Genomic DNA, 7,500 nt, shown 5'->3' with positions numbered 1-7,500 from the left:
AGTCAGCTGACTTTCAGAAGCAATATGGGGGGAGTAACCATGCTAGATGGGGGTCTAGCGGGGGGGGGGGGATAACTGGGTTGCTGCTGCAGAGATCGAAAAGGAACTGGTAAAAGAAAGGGTGGTCGGGGCGGGAATGCGCTGCCTGGGGAACGGGTGGGTGCGCGGAACCGGGACGTGGGACTGGCCTAGAGAGGGTGATGGCTAGTCGACAGGGGAGGGGGGCAGGCAGCTCCCCAGTTCGGCTGATCACGTGGAACGTGAGAGGCCTAAATGGGCCGATTAAAAGGGCCCGAGTGTTCGCGCACTTGAAAGGACTGAGGGCAGACGTGGCCATGCTTCAGGAGACGCACCTGAAGGTGGCGGACCAAGTTAGGTTAAGGAAAGGATGGGTGGGACAGGTGTTCCACTCAGGGTTGGATGCAAAGAACAGAGGGGTGGCCATACTGGTGGGGAAACGGGTGTCATTCGAGGCTAGGAACATTGTAGCAGACAGCGGAGGCAAATATGTGATGGTGAGTGGCAGGCTGCAGGGAATGGAGGTCGTGTTGGTTAACGTATATGCCCCGAATTGGGATGATGCGGGATTTATGAAGCGGATGCTGGGACGTATCCCGGACCTGGAGGTAGGAAACCTGATAATCGGGGGGGGACTTCAACACCGTGCTGGACCCAGGGTTAGATAGATCTAGATCTAGGACAGGAAGAAGGCCGGCAGCGGCCAAGGTGCTTAGGGGCTTTATGGACCAAATGGGGGGAGTGGATCCGTGGCGATTTGTTAGGCCGATGGCCAAAGAGTTCTCCTTCTTCTCCCATGTCCACAAGGTGTACTCCCGGATAGATTTCTTTGTTTTGGGAAGGTCACTGATTTCGAGGGTGGAAGGAACTGAGTACTCAGCCATAGCTGTTTCAGATCATGCCCCACACTGGGTGGACCTGGAATTAGGAGAGGAGAGGGAGCAGCATCCACTCTGGCGACTGATTGTGGGATTATTGGCGGATGAGGGAGTCTGCGGAAGGGTGCGGGGATGTATCGAAAGGTACCTGGAGGCCAATGACGACGGGGAGGTCCGAGTGGGAGTGGTATGGGAAGCACTAAAGGCGGTGGTCAGAGGGGAGCTGATCTCCATCAGGGCCCACAAGGGGAAAACAGAGGCCAAGGAAAGGGAAAGACTACTGGGGGAGATTTTGAGGGTAGATAAAAAATATGCGGAGGCCCCGGATGAAGGACTATACAGGGAGAGGCGACGACTCCAGACGGAGTTTGACCTGTTGACCACAGGGAGGGCGGAGGCACAGTGGAGGAAGGCACAGGGGATGAGATATGAATATGGGGAAAAGGCGAGTCGCCTGTTGGCCCACCAGCTGCGAAAGAGGACAGCGGCGAGGGAGATAGGGGGAATTAGGGATGAAATGGGAGCCACGGTGCGGAGAGCAGGGAAGATAAACGAGGTGTTTAAGACCTTTTACGAGAGACTATATAGGTCCCCACCCCCGGAGGGAAAAGAGGGGATGCGGCAATTTTTGGACCAATTACGGTTCCCGAGGGTGGAGGAGCAGGAGGTGGAAGGCCTGGGGGCGCCGATTGGGGTGGACGAGGTTACCAAGGGGCTGGGGAACATGCAGGCAGGGAAGGCCCTGGGACCAGATGGGTTCCCGGTGGAATTCTATAGAAAATATGTGGACTTGTTGGCCCCGCTGCTGGTAAGGACCTTTAACGAGGCCAGAGAAGGGGGGACCCTACCCCCGACAATGTCGGAGGCGACGATATCGCTAATCTTGAAGCGAGATAAAGATCCGCTGCAGTGCGGGTCCTATAGGCCTATCTCACTGCTAAATGTAGACGCCAAGTTGCTGGCAAAGGTGCTGGCAACGAGGATAGAGGATTGTGTCCCGGGGGTGGTGCACGAAGACCAGACAGGGTTCGTAAAGGGGAGACAATTAAATGTCAACGTGCGACGGCTATTAGGGGTGATAATGATGCCCCCAGCAGAGGGGGAGGCAGAGATAGTGGCGGCAATGGATGCAGAGAAGGCATTTGATAGGGTGGAGTGGGAGTATCTATGGGAGGTGCTGAGGAGGTTCGGGTTCGGGGAGGGATTTGTCAGTTGGGTTAAACTCCTATATGGGGCCCCAACGGCAAGTGTGGTCACAGATCGGCAAAGGTCGGAGTATATTCGACTACACAGGGGAACAAGACAGGGATGCCCGTTGTCCCCATTACTGTTCGCGCTGGCAATTGAACCACTGGCCATAGCGCTGAGAGACTCCAGAAAATCGAGAGGGGTGATTAGAGGGGGAGAGGAACACCGAGTGTCACTCTACGCGGATGACCTACTGCTGTATGTGACGGACCCAGTGGGGGGATGACAGAGGTCATGCAGATATTGAGGGAGTTTGGAGATTTCTCGGGATATAGGTTTAACATGGGAAAGAGTGAACTTTTTGTGATACACCCTGGGGACCAGAGTAGAGGGATAGATGGCCTACCGCTAAGAAGAGTGGAAAGAAACTTCCGATACTTGGGGATTCTGATAGTCAGGAGTTGGGGAACCTGACACAGACTCAATCTGACTCGACTGGTGGAACAAATGGAAGAGGATTTCAAAAGGGGGGACATGCAGCCGCTGTCACTGGCGGGCAGAGTGCAGGCGATTAAGATGATGGTCCTCCCGAGGTTCCTATTCGTGTTCCAGTGTCTCCCTATACTGATCACTAAGGCCTTTTTCAAAAAAATAGATAGAAACATCACGAGCTTCGTGGTGGCAGGGAAGGCCCCGAGGGTAAGGAGGGGGTTCCTACAATCTCGCAGAGTCAGAGGGGGACTGGCGTTGCCGAATTTGGGCGATTACTATTGGGCCACCAACGTGGCGATGATCCGTAGGTGGATGATGGAGGAAGAGGGAGCGGCGTGGAAAAGGCTTGAGATGGCGTCCTGCAAAGGAACGAGCTTAAAAGCGCTGGTGACGGTGCCACTACCGCTCTCCCCCCAAATATTTACCACAAACCCAGTGGTGGCGGCAACATTAAGTATCTGGGGGCAATGGAGGCGACAGAGGGGTATGCTGGGAGCCTCGGCATGGTCCCCGATCAGGAACAACCATAGGTTTGCCCCAGGGAGGTTGGACGGAGGGTTCCAGAGCTGGCACCGGGCAGGAATCCGGACAGTGGGAGATTTATTTATAGATGGGACGTTTGCGAGCTTGGGAGCGCTTGAGGAAAAGTATGAGCTGCCCCGGGGAAATTTCTTTAGATATATGCAGGTGAGAGCGTTCACGAGACAACTGGTGAGGGAATTTCCGCTGCTCCCGACACAAGGGATCCAGGACATGGTGCTTTCGGGGGTGTGGGTCGGGGAGGGCAAAGTGTCAGAGATATACCGGGAGATGAGAGAAGAGGGAGAGGAGCTGGTGGGTGAACTGAAGGGAAAATGGGAAGAAGAGCTCGGGGAGGAGATTGAGGAGGGTTTGTGGGCTGATGCCCTAAGCAGGGTAAATTCCTCTTCCTCGTGTGCCAGGCTTAGCCTGATCCAATTTAAGGTGCTACATAGAGCACACATAACGGGAGCAAGGTTGAGCAGGTTCTTCGGAGTGGAGGACAAGTGTGGGAGGTGCGGGGGAAGCCCGGCGAACCACACACATATGTTTTGGGCGTGTCCGGCACTGGAGGGGTATTGGAGGGGAGTGACGGGAGTGATCTCGAAGGTGGTGAAGGTCCGGGTCAAGCCAGGCTGGGGGTTAGCTATATTTGGAGTAGCGGATGAGCCAGGAGTGCAGGAGGTGAAAGAGGCCGATGTTGTGGCCTTTGCGTCCCTAGTAGCCCGGCGAAGGATTTTACTCATGTGGAAGGAAGCGAAACCCCCCGGACTGGAGGCCTGGATAAACGATATGGCGGGGTTCATAAAACTAGAGCGGATGAAGTTTGCGCTGAGAGGATCGGCTCAAGGGTTCACCAGACGGTGGCAACCGTTCCTCGACTATCTAGCGGAACGTTAGAGGGAAGATAGATGGCCAGCAGCAACCCGGGGGGGGGGGGGGGTAAATTGTTTGTGTTGTTGGAGGGTGGGGGGAGCATTACTTCGTGTTATTTGGTTAGTTTACTATGTTAGTTAAACAATGTTATATAGCAGTTATCATGTTACCATTTTTGTTGATTTGTAAGGGAAAAAATTGTGTTTGAAAACTTTAATAAAATATATATTTTTTTAAAATAAAGGAGGACCCCCTATCACTGTGGATGTACGCGGGGAAACCGAACAGTGTAAAAATAGTTTGGAGGGCCTTGATGACGGTGGTTGTGGTCATGTCCGGGCAGGGGATGGCGAATGGGAACCGGGAGTACTCATCAATCACGTTCAGGAAATACGTGTTGCGGTCGGTGGAGGGGAGGGGGCCTTTGAAGTCCATGCTGAGGCGTTCAAAGGGACGGGAAGCCTTTATCAGATGCGCCCTCTCTGGTCGGTAGAAGTGCGGTTTGCACTCCGCGCAGATTCGGCAGTCCCTGGTGACTGTCCTGACCTCCTCGATGGAGTAAGGCAGGTTCCGGGACTTAACAAAATGGAAGAACCGGGTGACTCCCGGGTGGCAGAGGTCCTCGAGGAGGGCTCAGAGGCGGTCTACTTGTGCGGTGGCACAAGTGCCGCGGGATAGGGCATCAGGAGGCTCGTTCAGCTTCCCGGGACGATATAAGATCTCGTAATTGAAGGTGGAGAGTTCGATCCTCCACCGCAAGATCTTGTCGTTCTTAATCTTGCCCCGCTGTGCATTATCGAACATGAAGGCCACCGACTGTTGGTCCGTGAGGAGAGTGAACCTCCTGCCGGCCAGGTAATGCCTCCAGTACCGCACAGTTTCCACTATGGCCTGGGCCTCCTTTTCGACCGAGCAGTGGCGAATTTCGGAGGCATGGAGAGTGCGGGAGAAGAAAGCCACGGGCCTGCCTGCTTGGTTGAGGGTGGCGGCCAGAGCTACGTCAGATGCGTCGCTCTCGACCTGGAAGGGGGGGGGACTCGTCGATGGCGCGCATCGTGGCTTTTGCAATGTCCGCTTTGATGCAGCTGAAGGCCTGGCGGGCCTCCATCGACAGCGGGAAGGTTGTGGACTGGATTAGGGGTCGAGCCTTGTCGGCGTAATTAGGGACCCATTGTGCATAGTAGCTAAAGAAGCCGAGGCAGCGCTTTAGGGCCTTGGGGCAGTGAGGGAGGGGGAACTCCATAAGGGGGCGCATGCGTTCAAGGTTGGGGCCTATGTCTCCATTTCGCACTACGTAGCCTAAGATGGCTAGACGGTCGGTGCTAAACACGCACTTCTCCTTATTGTAGGTCAGATTCAGGAGGTGCGCGGTCTGGAGAAATTTACGGAGGTTGGTGTCGTGGTCCTGCTAGTCATGGCCGCAGATGGTGACGTTGTCAAGATATGGGAACGTTGCGTGTAAGCCGTACCGGTCAACCATTCGGTCCATCTCACACTGGAAGACCGAGACCCCATTTGTGACACTGAAGGGAACCCTTAAAAAGTGGTAGAGCCGCCCATCAGCTTCAAAGGCAGTGTACTGGCGGTCGCTATTACGGAGGGGTAGCTGGTGGTAGGCAGACTTGAGATCCACCGTGGAGAAGACCTTGTATTGCGCGATCCTGTTTACCAGGTCGGCAATACGGGGGAGGGGGTACACGTCCAGTTGCGTAAACCGGTTGATGGTCTGGCTATAGTCGATGACCATCCTCTGTTTCTCCCCGGTCTTTACCACCACTACTTGAGCCCTCCAGGGGCTGTTGCTCGCTTCGATGACCCCTTCCTTCAGCAGCCTTTGGACCTCGGACCTGATGAAGGTCCGGTCCTGGGCACTGTACCGTCTGCTCCTGGTGGCGACGGGTTTGCAATCCGGGGTGAGGTTCGCAAACAGGGAAGGCGTGTCGACCTTAAAGGTCGCGAGGCCGCAAACAGTAAGGGGGGGTATAGGGCCGCCAAATTTAAAAGTAAGGCTTTGTAGGTGGCACTGGAAATCCAGTCCCAGAAGGGTGGCTGCGCAGAGGTGCGGCAGCACGTATAGGCGGAAATTGCGGAATTCCCTGCCTTGGACGGTGAGGTTCGCGAGGCAGAACCCTTTTATCTGCACCGCGTGTGACCCGGAGGCCAGGGAGATCCTTTGTTGGGTGGGGTAGGTGACCAGAGAACAGCGCCTTACCGTGTCGGGGTGAACGAAGCTCTCCATGCTCCCGGAGTCGATGCGGCATGACGTCACGTGGCCGTTGATGCCGATCGTCGTGGTGGCCTTTGCTAGCGTTCGGGGCCGACTCTGGTCCAGGGTAATGGAGGCCAGCTGCAACAAGGAGTGAAGATCGGGCAGCGCATCGTCAGCCGTGTTGGGGGCTTGAGGCCCCATCCAAGATGGCGCCGTCCATGGATCGCACATGGAGTCCGGGGACTCCAAAGATGGCGGCGGGAGAAACAAAATGGCGGGGGGAGGGACAAAATGGCGGCGCACTCTGTTCCCACGAGGCGGAGGCCAGCTGCAACAAAGAGTTTTGGTCGGGCAGCACGTAGTCAGCCGCGCTGGGGGCTTGAGGCCCCATCCAAGATGGCGCCAGCCATGAATCGCACGTGGAGTCTGGGGACTCGGAAGATGGCGGCGGGGAGGAGCAAACTGGCGGCGCACGCTGCTCCAGCGTGGTGGAGGCCAGTTGCAGCAAGGGGTTTTGGTCCGGCAGCGCGATTGGACCGGCGAGGGACAAAATGGCTGCGCGTACTCCTCCAGCATGGTTGCCTGGGTGAAGAATGGCTGCGGCTGCAACGCTGCCTGGCGGGGCAAAGGCTGCGGTGCGCGTTGGGCCGGCGGGGCTGGGAAAAGGGAGTGCGGCGGTGGGCCTGTGACGGTCGGGACGTGGAGGAACGGCTGTGGTTGCGCAGCGGGCGGCTGGAGGAGTTAGCGGGTAAGTCTGGGGGTTAAGCGGGTAAGTCTGGGGGGCTGCTGCGGCGGGGTGCCATGCAGACCAGGGGGGTGCGGTGCGCGCGGGGGCGTACGCAAGGGCGTTTTTGTACGCCACGTCCATGGACCCTGCCAGGGCCCGGGCCTCGGTGAGACCCAGCGTCTCCATTTCGAGCAGCCTTCGACGAATGTCGGGGGAGATCATACCTGCCACGAAAACGTCTCAAATTAAATGTTTGGAGTGCTCGTTCGCCGTCACCGCTGGGCAGCCGCAGTTTTGGCCCAGCACGATCAGTGCCCTGTAGAAATCTTCTAGCGTCTCATCTGGGCTCTGCCGTCTCGTTGCCAGTAGTTGACGGGCGTAGACCTGATTAAGTGGACGAATGTAGTGTCCTTCCAGCAGTTCCATGGCTTTATCATAGTTCGCCGCCCCTTCGATCAGGGGGTAGATCGCCGGGCTGACCCACGCGTAGGAGGTGTATTTTCTGCCTTTCCGTGGGGGTGTTGGCAGCCGTCTCGAGGTAGCTCTGGAAGCATGCCAGCCAATGCTTAAAAATCGCGGCAGAGTTTTCTGCG

Source organism: Scyliorhinus torazame, chromosome 16 (genome assembly GCF_047496885.1).
Source record: "Scyliorhinus torazame isolate Kashiwa2021f chromosome 16, sScyTor2.1, whole genome shotgun sequence".
Lineage (NCBI taxonomy): Eukaryota > Metazoa > Chordata > Chondrichthyes > Carcharhiniformes > Scyliorhinidae > Scyliorhinus > Scyliorhinus torazame.
Note: the sequence above shows the minus strand (reverse complement) of the source record.